We start from the raw sequence: 16,879 nt of genomic DNA, 5'->3' as shown, positions 1-16,879 counted from the left end.
GTTCTTTGCCATGAGGTGCATGTTGAGCTTCCAGTGACCAGTATGAGAGAGTGAGAGCGATAACACCACATTTAACACACCTGCTCCCCATTCACATCTGAGACCTTGTAACACTAACAAGTCACATGTTCCCGGGGAGGGAAAATGGCTAATTGGGCTCAATTTTACATTTTCACTTAGGGGTGTGCTCATTTTTGTTGCTGGCAGTTTAGACATTAATGGATTTTCAGGGCAAAAAAGTGCACGGTATACGCCGATAAATACGGTACTTTAAATTGTAGCAAAGTGTAATTTCTTCAGTGTTGTCACATGAAAAGATATAATAAAATATTTACAAAAATGTGAGGGGTGCACTCACTTTTGTGAGATGCTGTATATATACCGTATTTATCACGGTATAACGCGCTCCCGCATATTCCGCGCACCCCTAAAGTTGCCCCCGAAATTCCTGTAAAAAAAAATGTTATATGATTTTATTACTTAGTTTTGGTGTCTTCCCAGCGTCCATCGTCCGGTCCGGCGTCCGTCTGCGGCCTCGATGGTGTCCTCCCGGCTTCTCCAGCGCACGCCTCAAGTCGAGTCCCCGCTTCCCGCGCTCAGTTCGAACGCCTCCGCCGACATATACCGAGTGCAGTACACTCGGGTACATTCAGCAAGGCTCGGCATCGCTCCCGCTCACGCTCTGTGACGTTTATGCGTGAGCACGAGCAAAGCCGAGCCTGGCCGAATGTACCCGAGTGTACTGCACTCGGTATATGTCGGCGCAGGATTTCAAACTGAGCGCGGGAAGCGGCTATCGGCGTATATATCGCGCACCCACGATTTACGCCGATAAATACGGTACATAAATACATGAACCCCAAAAATGTCATGAATCACTAATAAATCAATGGAGCACAAAGTATGCATTTTGAAGATCCATTTAGACAATGCTGGATTTACTGAGCAGGTGAGCATGCTTTGTGAAGAAAACCTTGCATAACAGGTAAGAGAGGTTGAGAAAAACTTGGTTGTGGGAAAAAATAAACACTGGGGCAGATTCATGTAGATCTGCGGATCTTTAGATCCGCTAGATCTACCTGGTTTGCGATCCTCTGGTGCAATTTAGCGAGGCAAGTGCATGATTCATCAAGCACTTACCTCACAAACTGCACCGTCGGATCCTAACTCCCCCCGGCGGAATGCAAATTCCGCGGCTAGGGGGAGTGTACAATTTAAATCAGGCACATTCCCGCGCCGATTTAACTGCGCATGCGCCGGGGCGAAAAAGCCCAGTGCGCATGCTCCAAATGTCGTCGCTACGACTTCATTGTTTGCGGCGGGTACGTCGTTTGCGGCCATCGGTATTCCCGATCGCGGTACGCAAACGACGTAGAAAATTTAAAAATCGGCGCGGGAACGGCGGCCATACTTAACATTAGCTACCCCTCATAGAAGCAGGGGTAGCTATCCGCCGGAAAAACCCGAACGCAAACGACGTAGAAAACGAGCGACGGGCGGGCGTACGGACGTGAATCGGCGGTTCTCCTCATTTGCATATGCGACGGGTAAAAAATCGCGACGACACCTAGCGGCCGGCGGGAGATTACAGCCTAAGATTCGACTGGTGTAAGTCACTTACACCAGTCGGATCCAAGGGAGATCTATGCGGAACTGATTCTTATGAATCAGTCGCATAGCTCCGACGGTGGGATCTCACAGATCCGACCGTCGGGTCTCAGGCCTCGTACACACGGCCGAGGAACTCGACGTGCCAAACACATCGAGTTCCTCGGCCAGTTCAGCCCTGAAGCCGCCGAGGAGCTCGGCGGGCTGAGAGCTCCCATAGAACAACGAGAAAATAGAGAACATGTTCTCTATTTTCTCGACGAGTTCCTCGGCGGCTCCATCGGGCCGAAAGTGTACACACGACAGAGTTTCTCGGCAGAATCCGGCTCTGACCGAGTTTCTCGCCAAATTCTGCCGAGAAACTCTGTTGTGTGTACGAGGCCTCACAGATACGACGGCGGATCAGGAGATCCGCCGTCGTATCTATTGATGAATCTGCCCCACTGACTCTTGCAAATGTCAGAATTTTATGAACGGTGGCACTCAAGCTGAAAGGGCATAATTAGTATGTTTTTTGAAGTAATACCCTAAACTGGCTATGGTTCCAAAATGTGTTGGAAGCTGATTGTTGCAAAGAGGTTTTATCCTTATACAACATATAGTCACATAAGGCTTTAGGAAAAATGTTACATACAGAGCACATAGTACACTGTAACATTTTTTGTTATGTTCACCCTCCAGATAGTATGTTTCTTTTTTTTTTCAGACATAGCAATTATACCTTTCAGATTTAAACCTGATTTTTAACAAAAAAAGGGATATCTCGAAAAAAAAAGGGGTCACGTGAATCTTAATGCAAATTTGGCATGAATGTTTCACCTTTAATTTGGCCTGAAAAAAGTTACTATGAAAACTGTTAAATCCCCCAGGAAATTTAGATGTGAATTTGCATGAGACTTTGTCACTTACTTTCACAAATGTGAGGATATATGTTATTCATTAAAAATCTTATTAATTTGCTAAAAATGATAGAATATTTTACCATTGAAACGCTTATGAATAATGTAAATAGCTATTTTTATGAAATATTTCAAGATAACATCCTAAAAGGCATCCTCAATGCCTTAAGTTAGTTTAAATTATTAGTGCTTGACTAGTTTGTTAGTTTCTTATAATCATTGTACTGAACTCTTATAATATTACTGTAGCACCCTCCTAGGTAGGTAGCTAGGTAGAAGAGAGTATCGTTTTTGGGTCTGTCTGCTTACCAGGAAGGCTGTCAGGTAAGTTTAGATGCTCTCTGCCTACCAGAGCACAGGGATCCATTGATAGGGTCTGCTCACGGTGCTCAGGTGTTGCTCATGTTGTCTGAATGTTTCACACTGGTCCAATAGGGGGGCATATTGGTAAATTGGAGGAAACCTGAGAAATGAGAGCACAGGCATAATTACAACACTGGCCTTTGGCAGAAGAAAGTGCCTTAGTGCATGCTGGGTGACTGTATATATGCCAAGTGCACATGTGCTCAGGGTCTTCGGTTGGAGAATGGGGTCCAGGAGGGAGGGGGCGGTTGCCCCTCCTCTGTAGAAGCTGCCATGCAGCTTTAGGTTGCTGACCTGAGGGCCTAAAGCTGAAAATAGCTGCAACCCAGATATCTTACAGGGCTAACTGCAAGGGGGACAAGCCAGAAAGGATATGATTCGACCTACAGTGAGTACAGATCTTTGTCATGGACCCTATGTCCTGCAAGATCCACCACTTCTGCTAAAAGAGATAGAGGATAGGTGTTAGTGAAAGAGGATGCTAGAGAGTGTCCTGAAGATAAACTATTTCATGAAGTGTACTGCCATAGCAAGCAAAAGACAGGGCTAGTTTACACTTGTAAACAAAGTAAACAAATATCTGCGCTAACTAAAGGTGAACCAATGTATTATATGAAAAACCAGCTAGCACAGTCTGTGGATTCAGCAAACAAAAACATGTAAATAAATAGTGCAGCGCTCAAATGGTATAAAGTGACAGTCCAAGTATAAATCAATGTAGGGGAAAGTTGATAGAGCTGATAGAAGACCTCCACCACAGCTTCAGTGTGAACATAGGCAGAACCACCACCGTGCTAATAATCTGCTTACCAGATGGTAAAGGCAACAGGCGTTGTAATCATACAATGCAGAGGGTTAATGCGAAAACGATATTCCAAACCAGATGGATCGATCAGCATAACATCAAGAAATTCCAAGACTCGGACAATGGATAGATATATTATGCAATCATCACATGGAATTAACCAATGAAGAGAAGGAAAGCAACAATAGTGAAGCCCGTAAGGTAAAACATACTAAAATGTATTGTAGTCTACTTACAGGTGTACAAAGATCATCATGACATAAAAATCCACGGCTCTCAAAGTGCTTGTATAAGCCAGCCTGACATGTTTCATGCGAAGTTGGATATCATCAGAGGCGTGGCCAATGACACAAGCACACCCACATATATATGTAACATCCTGGCAAACCAAGTGCTTAATAGGTCAGATCAGAACGGCCACCAGCTGTGCATATTAAAGCACAATCACAGGAGCCCAGGCCGCACATCCTCAGTGCGACCAGAATGTTAATAAAAACGGCAAACAAAAGGAAAAAGGCAACTGAGCACGCGCAGACAAAAAGATATGCTACTGCGCATGTGCAGCACGGGTGCACACAACCAATCAGGATGTTGCATCACTTCCAGAGGCGGACCGCCAAACGGCGGAAGCAGGAAGTGATGCAAGTAACTGGCAGGAGATGGAAGCACCAATTCGATCTGCATGACAACATCCGGTGGGCGGTAACAGGCCATCCATGCCAGCAAATGATATCATTTGGAACGCAGATCGGCTGTGCTTGCATTCCAAGGAAGAAACCAGAACATCAACAAAGAGGGACTCACTGTCTGAACACAGAGCATCCATAGAAACCCACGACAGACAGCGTAATCCCCCATATTCATAATACAGGGTGGGCCATTTATATGGATACACCTTAATAAAATGGGAATGGTTGGTGATATTAACTTCCTGTTTGTGGCACATTAGTATATGTGAGGGGGGAAACTTTTCAAGATGGGTGGTGACCATGGCGGCCATTTTGAAGTCGGCCATTTTTAATCCAACTTTTGTTTTTTCAATAGGAAGAGGGTCATGTGACACATCAAACGTATTGGGAATTTCACAAGAAAAACAATGGTGTGCTTGGTTTTAACTTAGCTTTATTCTTTCATGAGTTATTTACAAGCTTCTCTTTGTTTACAGCCATTGACATGTCGCCGAGGTTAACACGTGCAGAGTGGATAGAAATCGTGTTGATGTCTGGTGAATGCAGTAACCGGGTCATTGCAGCAGATTTCAATGCAAGACAGCCTACGAGACCACCCATCTCCCATGCTACAGTAAGCAAACTGCTTGCTAAGTTTCGTCAAACTGGTTCAGTGTTGGATTTGCCAAAATGTGGACGCATGAAATCTGTCACTAATGAAGAAGCATCAGTGGCTGTCCTAGCTTCCTTCAGCAAGAGCCCACAGCGTAGCACTCGCCGCATGTCACTGGAGAGCACATTGAACACATTTTATAAGTGGTCAGAAACTTGTAAATAACTCATGAAAGAATAAAGTTATGTTAAAACCAAGCACCATTGTTTTTCTTGTGAAATTCCCAATAAGTTTCATGTGTCACATGACCCTCTTCCTATTGAAAAAACAAAAGTTGGATTAAAAATGGCCGACTTCAAAATGGCCGCCATGGTCACCACCCATCTTGAAAAGTTTCCCCCCTCACATATACTAATGTGCCACAAACAGGAAGTTAATATCACCAACCATTCCCATTTTATTAAGGTGTACCCATATAAATGGCCCACCCTGTATAGCCCACATAATCAGCATTAACATTTTTGAAACAATGGCCCGGATTCAGATACAATGGTGTATCTATTGGCGGGCGTAATGTATCTCAGATACGTTACGCCGCCCTAAATTAGGGCGCAAGTTCCGTATTTAGAAAGAACTTGCGCCCTAAGTTACGGCGGCATAACGTATGTGGTCCGGCGTAAGCCCGCCTAATTCAAATGTGGATGATGTGGGCGTGTTTTATTAAAATTAATTGTGACCCCACGTATTTGAAGTTTTTTTCGAACGACGCATGCGCCGTTCGTGAAATAATCCCAGTGTGCATGCTCGAAATTACGCCGCAAATCGTCAATGCTTTAGACGTGAACGTAACTTACGTACAGCCCTATTCGCGAACGGCTTACGCAAACGATGTTAAATTTTAAAAATTCAACGCGGGAACGACGTCCATACCTAACATAGGATACGCCTCATATAGCAGGGGTAACTTTATGCCGGAAAAAGCCTAACGTAAGCGACGTAGAAATATGCGCCGGGCGGACGTATGTTTCTGAATCAGCGTATCTACCTAATTTGCATATTCCTTGTGTAAATCTACGGAAGCCTGCAGCCTAAGATACGATGGTGTAAGACACTTACGCCGGTCGGATCTTAGGTAAATCTATGCGTAACTGATTCTATGAATCAGTCGCATAGATACGACCCCGCAACTCAGAGTTACGACGGCGTATCTCCGGACTGCTATCTGAATCTGCTGGCCCAATATGTTTGCTCATAAAATGACGTAACAACAAGACCACAATAGGTAAATGTACTATATAAAAGACAAAATAATGCCCATTAAAATACATATAAAACAGCACCATCTAATGGGGAGGAAAGAAATTACTCATTTGTATATATAAATATACACAAAAAATGTACAAAAAAAATGTAAAAAGGGGGGGCCTCCCCCTTTTTAAATTTTAATGCATTTTTTTTGTATATTTATATATACGAATGAGTAATTTCTTTCCTCCCCATTAGATGGTGCTGTTTTATATGTACTTTAATGGGCATACTACGCGCCACGAGTTGCCGAAAGAAGCCGAACGTCGGTGTGGCTCTATACGGCGCCTGCGCACCGACGTTCGGCTTCTTTCGGCAACTCGTGACGCGTAGTATGCGACGGTCGGAAGCCTGTCAATCAGATAGGAACGCCCAGTCCCGCAGAAGACATACCCGGAAGATATAGGTCGGCAGAATGGCACGGCTGGGCACAAGTACGTACCTGTACGTCCTCTTTAGGTGCCCAGCCGTGGGTCGCTGGCGCGTGCCCGCGACCTGGTCAGAAGCTCAGTGACCACGGCCGCGGGTCCCATGGACCCGATCGCCGCCGGAATTAATGAGCCCAGCTGAAGTAAGTGGGCTCTTTAAGAACTCTACAAAAACTCCCAGCATGCTTAATGAGGTGCTCCATCCTGGAACCAGTTCTGTGTTTGTGTAGACCGGGGAGTGTGGCATCTGTCTTGTGCGGTGGGACAAAGCCTGTGTGGCAAACTTCTAAAACAGGGAGCTAGGTGCTGGGGGTAGCACAAGGCTGAACCTAGTTGATAAATAGGGAACCTACGTGTTTAGTAAGTGGTCAAGCTGACAAAAATAAATTTTCTTGTCTCTTTTTGTTTTGCTGTTATTTTTTCCACTGTGTATAGTGTAAATAAACAGCACCTTTGTTTTTTTTTTCACCTGCAGTGCTGTCTGCTGTGCCTGATTTTGCGTAGTGAACTCATCCAGGGGGTCACACATCAACAATCTGAGGCTTGCTTCATAGAGCTATTGCAGAAGCAGGAGCAGAGACTCCAACAACAGGTGGAGATATTAATGCAGCAACGTGAGACCAGTGAGGCAAGTGGTTCCACTAATACTGCATCATTTTGTGTGAGCCGTTTACTGCCAAAAATGACTGGAGAGGATAAACCTGAGGTGTTTTTGACCACGTTTGAAAGGACAGCTGAAAGGGAAAAGTGGACCAAGGAACAGTGGGCTGGACTGGTGGCCCCTCTATTATCTGGGCAATCACAGAAAGCCTATTATGACCTAGAGCCTGACCAAGCAAAAGACTAATGCCCTGCACACACGATCAGTTCATCTGATGAAACAAACCGATGAATTTATTCATCAAATATCCAATGAAGCTGACTTTCATCAGTCTTGCCTACACACCATCGGTTAAAAATCCGATCGTGTCCAACGCAGTGACGTAAAACACAACGACGTGCAGAGAAAAAATGAAGTTCAATGCTTCCGAGCATTTTGACCGATGGATTAAGGTTATTTAACCAATACGAATAATTTAAAACAGGGTACCTGACCGCCTCTTCCAGGGACTCACAGACTTTCCACCCTAAGACCAGATCATCCCCAGTGGCGGGTAAGATGACTCCAAGGGGTGAGGGTGGAGAGAGTGAGAGGGTGTCTGGCGAAAACAGCCCGGGAAGTCAAGGCCACAAGAGGCAGCAAATAAGACTGTTTGCTACCACTACCGGCAAGAGGGACATATTGCAGAAAATTGCCCAGTTGTGGAGGAACCGTTGCAATGTGACTTTCTAAGTGACAGATGTCAGTAGCTGTTTGCGACAGTTGCATGCACTGCCATTCGGAGAATTGAGAAACATTTGTGAAAAATGTATATTAATGGTAGAAATGTTGTTGTGTTGCTGGATTCAGGTAGCCTGGTGACATTGGAAAAAGCTGAATCAGTTACTACAGAGGTCTCTGGGAATAACAAGGTGGCTGTTATTTGTGTGCATGAGAATATCCTGTGTCTACACTGTTTTTTGAGACCCCCAAAGGTAACCTCTCTCATCAGTTGGGGTTAGTGCCTCACTAACCACATGATGCCATTTTGGGAATTGATTTTCTAAAGTGCTGGGAACTTTGGGATTGTCCTGAGCCCCCCAATGATGAATGAATGAATGAATGAAAAACGTATAAAGCGTGGCGCATGCAAACTGAATCGCTTCTGGGCGCTAGTTGTTCGTGTCTCATGACATCAAAAGAGCAGAGTTTTGATCTGTCTTCTGAAAGTCAGGTGGTTTTCCTCCAACCGAATGCTGGTTGGTAAAGCGTTCCATAGTCTAGGACAGGGGTCTCCAAACTTTTCAACACGAGGGCCGCATTGTAAATTTTAAAAGTATTCGGGGGCCGAAAAAAAATCAGTTATGTATAAAATATCAGCGGTCTCCTCACCAGTGCCCCCATCAGCAGTGCCCCATCAGAAGTGACTCCATGTCCCCATCAGCAGTGACCCCATGTCCCCATCAGCGGTGTCCCCATCACCATTGCTGATGGGAACACCACTGATGGGCACACCAATGATGGGGACAACGGTGTCCCCATCATCGCTGATGAGGACACCGCTGATGGGGACACCGGTGTCCCCATCAGCAGTGTCCCCATCAGCAGTGACAATATCAACGGTTTCCCCATCAACGGTGTCCCCATCAGTGTCCCCATCAGCAGTGACCCCATGTCCCCATCAGCGGTGTCCCCATCAGCAGTGACCCCATGTCCCCATCAGCGTTGTCCCCATCAGCGGTGTACCCATTAGCGTTGTCCCCATCAGCAGTGACCCCATGTCCCCATCAGCGGTGTCCCCATCAGCAGTGTCCCCATCAACGGTGTCCCCATCAGCAGTGACCCCATGTCCCCATCAGCGGTGTCCCCATCAGCGGTGTCCCCATCAGCAGTGTCCCCATCAACGGTGTCCCCATCAACGGTGTCCCCATCAGCGGTGTCCCCATCAACGGTGTCCCCATCAACGGTGTCCCCATCAACGGTGTCCCCATCAGCGGTGTCCCCATCAGCGGTGTCCCCATCAACGGTGTCCCCATCAACGGTGTCCCCATCAGCGGTGTCCCCATCAACGGTGTCCCCATCAGCGGTGTCCCCATCAGCGGTGTCCCCATCAACGGTGTCCCCATCAGTGTCCCCATCAGCAGTGACCCCATGTCCCCATCAGCGGTGTCCCCATCAGCAGTGTCCCCATCAGCGGTGTCCCCATCAGCGGTGTCCCCATCAGCGGTGTCCCCATCAGCAGTGTCCCCATCAACGGTGTCCCCATCAGCAGTGTCCCCATCAACGGTGTCCCCATCAGCGGTGTCCCCATCAACGGTGTCCCCATCAACGGTGTCCCCATCAACGGTGTCCCCATCAGTGTCCCCATCAGCAGTGTCCCCATCAACGGTGTCCCCATCAGCGGTGTCCCCATCAGCGGTGTCCCCATCAGCGGTGTCCCCATCAACGGTGTCCCCATCAGTGTCCCCATCAGCAGTGACCCCATGTCCCCATCAGCGGTGTCCCCATCAGCAGTGTCCCCATCAGCGGTGTCCCCATCAGCGGTGTCCCCATCAGCGGTGTCCCCATCAGCAGTGTCCCCATCAGCAGTGTCCCCATCAGCAGTGTCCCCATCAGCGGTGTCCCCATCAGCAGTGTCCCCATCAGCGGTGTCCCCATCAGCAGTGTCCCCATCAGCAGTGTCCCCATCAGCAGTGTCCCCATCAGTGTCCCCATCAGTGTCCCCATCAGCAGTGACCCCATGTCCCCATCAGCGGTGTCCCCATCAGCGGTGTCCCCATCAGTGGTGTCCCCATCAGTGGTGTCCCCATCAGTGGTGTCCCCATCAGCGGTAAAACCCCATGTCCCCATCAGCGGTGTCCCCATCAGCGGTGTCCCCATCAGCAGTGACCCCATCAGCGGAGTCCCCATCAGCGGAGTCCCCATCAGCGGAGTCCCCATCAGCGGAGTCCCCATCAGCAGCATCCCCATCATTGCTGATAGGGACACTGCTGAGGGGCACACCAATGACGGGGACTCTGATGATGGGGACACCGCTGATGGAGACACCGGTGTCCCCATCATCGCTGATGGGGACACCATGATGGGGACACCTGTGTCCCCATCAGAGGTGTCCCCATCAGCAGTGTCCCCAGCAATGTTCCCTTCAGCACAGCAATGTAGCAATCTCCCCTGTAGTGTGCTTATCAGCATTGTGCAACACAATAACATTGTCAGCCTCTTACCTCCATACTAGCTGATTGCAGCTCTTCTGCAGCTCCCGTCTCCGAGGTGCAACACCTCCCCTTTTCCCGCCCGCTGTTTGAAGTTATAATCCCTCTACGAGTGACATCATATGCGCGGCACCTCCCCTCTTCCCGCCCACTGTTTGAAGCTACAGTTCCTCCACGAGTGACGTCCAGGTGCGGCACTTCCAAACTTCGTTTGAACTAACGATCCTTCCACGAGTGTAGCAGCGGGCGGGAAGAGGGGAGGTGCCGCACCTGTGATGTCACTCGTGAAGGGATCATAACTTGATACAGCGGCGGGAAGAGGGGAGGTGCCAAGCCTCGGTGGTCCCAGGCAGCAGCCAATGAAAAAAAACGGCGCTGCTTGTCTAGTTAAAAAAAAAAATGGTGTGGTAGCATGGGCAGCTTTGTTTACACAGCGGGCCGGATAAAACACACAAGCGGGCCGGATGTGGCCCGCGGGCCGGGGTTTGGAGACCCCTGGTCTAGGACCCTGAAAAGCAAACCTTCTTTCTCCTTTGGACTTGTATTTGGTTTTTGGTACCTTGACCAGATTTTGGTCGGTGGATCGCAGAACGCGATTCGAATTGTGAGGTTCTATCTTGTCGCAAAGATATTGCGGAGCCTTCCCATGGATGCACTTATGTGTCAGGCAGAGTGCTTTAAATGATGCCCCTGTAGACCAGAAAGGTAAATCCCAGAAGTCCTCTGAGAGTGGTGAGGAATCTCCAGAATTCCCCTTGTCAGTGTTGGCAGGGGAGACTCCAGAAACTGGCGAGGAGCCAACATCCTCAAAGGAAAACGTGCCATCTGTTGAGTTTTCCGATCTAGAGGTTCAGAGGGAACATTTTGCCACAGAACAGTTAAAAGACCCCACACTGATAAAAGCACTGGAAAATGTGGTAAAAATAGATGAGGGGCTAGTGAACCCAGATAAGACTTGTGTTTACCCATATTTCATTGTAGAAGGGGATCTACTGTATCGAGTTGCTCGAAGGGCGGAAGCAATCTTTGAGCAACTTGTAGTGCCCAAACCTTACATGAAGTTGGCATGTCGCCCTGATGAAAATAGAATTGCACAGGTAATGCCAATTGTAAAGAAACATTTGGCCCAAGCGCAGTTAGCACAGCAGAGGGTGTACAATCATGGGGCCAAGACCTGTACCTTTTCCCCAGGGGATAGGATATTGGTACTAATCCCTACGGTTGAAAGCAAAGGACAAGGACAAGGATATCTTTTCATGTTTCTTTTTGTTTTGCTGTTATTATTTCCAATGTATATAGTGTAAATAAAACGTACATTTGTTTTTTTCACCTGCAACGCTGTCTGCTGTGCCTGATTTTGTGTAGTGAACTCAACCAGATGGTCTCACACACCCGCTGCTGAGCTAACCCCCTCACACTATAAATAATGCAATTGGATCAGCTGTTATTCACTTGCGGTAGTAACAAGCCCATAGGTGTTCTGCTATATTCAGCTGGTTTTATTACTGAATACTGACCAGGCTGCGTTTCAGTACTATTTTCCTGAAAAGCAGGGATGAGCCAAACACCCCCCTGTTCAGTTCGCACCAGAACCTGCAAACAGACCAAAAGTTTGTGTGAACTTTAGAACCCGGTTAAAGTCTATGGGACTCGAACATTTGAAATTTAAAGTGCTAATTGTAAAGGCTAATATGCAAGTTATTATCCTAAAAGGTCTTTGGGGACCCGGGTGCTGCCCCAGGGGACATGTATCAATGCAAAAAAAAAGTTTTAAAAACGGGAGTTTTTTCAGGAGCAGTGATTTTAATAATGTTTAGAGTGAAACAATAAAAGTGAAATATTCCTTTAAATTTCGTACCTGGGTGGGTGTATAGTATGCCTGTGAAGTAGCGCTACTCTGCACAAAATGTCATTTTCTGAAGGAAAAAAGTCATTTAAAACCACTCGCGGCTATAATGAGAAAAGTCATTGATAAACAAAAAAAAATGCGCGGGGGTCCCCCCAAATTCAATTACCAGGTCCTTCAGGTCTGGTAAGATACTAAGGGGAACCCTGTATCAAATTTAAAAAAAATGACGCAAATATCCATACCAGACCCTTCAGGGGTCTTCCAGATTCCGATAAGCCCCCTGCCCGCATACCCCCACAACCACCGGGCAAGGGTTGTGGGGATGAGGCCCTTGTCCCCATCAACATGGGGACATGGTAATTTGAGGGGTCACAGACCCCCAAAGCATCCTCCCCATGTTGAGGGCATGTGGCCAGGTACGGTTCAGGAGGGGGGGCCACTTTCTTGTCCCCTCCTCTTTTCTTGCGGCCTGCCAGGTTGCGTGCTCAATTAAGAGGGTCTGGTATGGATTTTTGGGGGGAACTCCACGCCATTTTTTTTTTATTTGGGGGGGAATTCCCCTTAAAATCCATACCAGACCTGGAGGGTCTGATATGGATATTTGGGGGAACCCCATGTAATTAAAAAAAAATTGGGGTGGAGTTTCCCTTAATATCCATACCAGACCTGAAGGGCCTGGTAATTGAATTTGGGGGGACAACCACGCATTTTTTTTTTTATCAATGACTTTCAATGCCTTTTCTCTGTATTGCCGGGAGCCGACAATTCATTATAGCCGCAAGTGGTTTTAAGTGACTTTTTTTCCTTTAGAAATGACACTTCTAAGCATGGGAAAACAGTTCTGCTTTACTGGCATACTTTACACACCCCATAGGTACGAAATTTAAAGGAATATTTCACTTTTATTGTTTTACTTTAAGCATTCTTAAAATCACTGCTCTCTAAAAAACTGCAGTTTTTAATTTTTTTTGTTGCATTGATACATTTCCCCTGGGGCAGGACCTGGGTCCCAAAACACTTTTTATGACAATAACTTGCATATAAGCCTTTAAAATTAGCACTTTAGATTTCTCCCATAGACTTTTACAGGGTGTTCCGTGGCTTTTCGAATTTGCCGGGAACACCACAAATTGTTCACTGTTCGGCGAACCAGCGAACAGGCAATGTTCGCATCGAACATGAGTTTGACTCAAACTCGAAGCTCATTCCTACTGAAAAGTAATGGGAAGTACCTGTGGAGCAGAAACAATGGTGACAGTTGAGACCAGGCTTGTTTTTCTGATGGTCAACCACCCACCGAATTTGCTGACTCCACATTTACAGTAAGTGCTGATGCTTTTAAAACAGGTTCACTCCTATATTGCTATATATTGCTATTAGGAGTGGATCAGCACGTAGATTGAATTCTATGCTTTCTGTACCCTACCAGATTGTCGACTTATCTATTAACAACAGCAAGTTATATGGCGCAATAGCTGGTTAATTAGCGGGTAAACCTCCCATAGTCTTATATAATCCAAAAAATGGTGAAAGGACAATAATGTCTATGTTAAACACACATAAATATAAACAAAAAATGTGAGTCCATGATGCGTACATAAATCGTAAAAAATAATAATAATGGTGATTAGTGTGATGAGACACTATAAACCTCAGTCTAAATGCCTGAAAAAAAATATAAGTCCATAAAAGTGAACGTGAAATCAAGAGTCAAGATGATCAATCAAATAACAGTGATGAAACACCCACAGTGATTCTGATTAAACTGGAATGTTGGTGATAACGCCCGCCACCTGAAGGGAAGGCTTACCAGATGCGATGGATCCAAGTGAGCTTATGCCCAAAGGATCAGTAAAGCTTTGTAACTGAGATGGATTGAAGGGTGTACCGGAACGCACCAAAACGAACAACCAGCAAATAACAATGAAGTCTTCACTTAGTGGCAGGTGGAAGGGATAACCTCAGCTGGGAGATGGCTCATGGGAATTGGAGAGCTTGCCCAAAGTATGTGGAGGAAAAATGAAAGGCACATAGCGTGATACCGTAAAAACGGGGAAGTTTAATGCCGGATAAAAACACTTACAATTTGGTTGATAAAAAGGACATCAATGTGGAAAAGTGCATGGCAGCAGTAGAGTCCCGACTAGTTTCGATGCTAGTTGTAGCAAAATTAGTCGGGACTCTACTGCCGCCATGCACTTTTCCACATTGATGTCCTTTTTATCAACCAAATTGTAAGTGTTTTTATCCGGCATTAAACTTCCCCGTTTTTACGGTATCACGCTATGTGCCTTTCATTTTTCCTCCACATACTTTGGGCAAGCTCTCCAATTCCCATGAGCCATCTCCCAGCTGAGGTTATCCCTTCCACCTGCCACTAAGTGAAGACTTCATTGTTATTTGCTGGTTGTTCGTTTTGGTGCGTTCCGGTACACCCTTCAATCCATCTCAGTTAAATAGGCATGTGCAAAAGGGAAAATTTTGTTTCGTTTCGTTTCGTTTTAATTCGTTATTTAATTAATTTCGTTAAGTTAGGTTCGTTACATGTGTTAAATTCGTTTTCGGAACTCGTTCGTTTTCGACCGAATTTCGAAAAATCCGGTCGAATTCGAAAATTCTCTCTTCGAATATAATTTCGAAATTCGATCGGAATTCGAAAAAAAAATAAAAAATAAAAAATTTCGAATTCCAAATCGAAAACCCGCGGACGAAATTCGATTGGAATTCCAAAAAAAATAAAAAATTTCGAATTCCAAATCGAAAACCCGCGGACGAAATTCGATTGGAATTCCAAAAAAAAAAAAAAAAAAAAATTTTTTTTCGAATTACAAATCGAAAACCCATGGACGAAATTCGATCGGAATTCCAAAAAAAATAAAAAATTTCGAATTCCAAATCGAAAACCCACGGACGAAATTCGATCGGAATTCCAAAAAAAAAAATTCGAATTCCGATCGAATTTCGTCCGCGGGTTTTCGATTCGGAATCGAAAACGTTCGTTCGGATTCGGTAAATTCATTAATATTGCAATTCGGGAATTCGTATGCATCCGAATGTCCGAATAATGAAAAATTCGTCCGAATTTCGATTCGGAACGAAACGAAATGCACATGCCTAGTTACAAAGCTTTACTGATCCTTTGGGCATAAGCTCACTTGGATCCATCGCATCTGGTAAGCCTTCCCTTCAGGTGGCGGGCGTTATCACCAACATTCCAGTTTAATCAGAATCACTGTGGGTGTTTCATCACTGTTATTTGATTGATCATCTTGACTCTTGATTTCACGTTCACTTTTATGGACTTATATTTTTTTTCAGGCATTTAGACTGAGGTTTATAGTGTCTCATCACACTAATCACCATTATTATTATTTTTTACGATTTATGTACACATCATGGACTCACATTTTTTGTTTATATTTATGTGTGTTTAACATAGACATTATTGTCCTTTCACCAGTTATTTCTCAGCGCTGCATTTTTTGGATTTTTTGTTTATATTTCTTTCCTTTTTCACTGGATTGTATGTAGCTGCTTGTTTACCCCGATAGCGCAGATTTATTTTTTATTTATTTTTTCATAGTCTTATATAAAACCAGTTGTAATATGTGTCATATAGTTCATAAAACTCCAAAAGTCCATAAATCCAAAGGAAGGAAAGATGTATCAGGAGAGTATCAAGAGAGTGGGCAGCTCCTCCCAGCAGGGCTGGTGCAAGGATTTTTGACACCCTAGGCGAAACCTAATTTTGCCGCCCCCCCCCTGGCTCCACCCCGGACTCCACCCCCTTTGCCCTGCTTATGTATAATATTTGTATACCCTACCTTTTTAATGAAGCGCCCATCAAATGCGGCCTCACCAGCGCCCAATCAAATGCTGCCTCACCAGCGCCCAATCAAATGCTGCCTCACCAGCGCCCAATCAAATGCTGCCTCACCAGCGCCCAATCAAATGCTGTCTCACCAGTGCCCATCAAATGCGGCCTCACCAGCGCCCAATCAAATGCAGCCTCACCAGCGCCCAATCAAATGCTGCCTCACCAGCGCCCAATCAAATGCTGCCTCACCAGCTCCCATCAAATGCGGCCTCACCAGCGCCCAATCAAATGCTGCCTCACCAGCGCCCAATCAAATGCTGCCTTACCAGCGCCCAATCAAATGCTGCCTCACCAGCACCCAATCAAATGCGGCCTCACCAGCGCCCATCAAATGCGGCCTCACCAGCGCCCATCAAATGCGGCCTCACCAGCGTCCAATCAAATGCGGCCTCCCTAGCGCCCATCAAATGTGGCCTCACCAGCGCCCATCAAATGCGGCCTCACCAGCGCCCCATAAAATGCGGCCTCACCAGCGCCCATCAAATGCGGCCTCACCAGCGCCCCATCAAATGCGGCCTCACCAGCGCCCCATCACATGCGGCCTCACCAGCGCCCATCAAATGCGGCCTCACCAGCGCCCATCAAATGCGGCCTCACCAGCGTCCAATCAAATGCGGCCTCCCCAGCGCCCATCAAATGTGGCCTCACCAGCGCCCATCAAATGCGGCCTCA

The sequence above is a fragment of the Rana temporaria genome, chromosome 7 (assembly GCF_905171775.1).
Source record: "Rana temporaria chromosome 7, aRanTem1.1, whole genome shotgun sequence".
NCBI lineage: Eukaryota > Metazoa > Chordata > Amphibia > Anura > Ranidae > Rana > Rana temporaria.
This window is presented reverse-complemented; position numbering follows the sequence as displayed.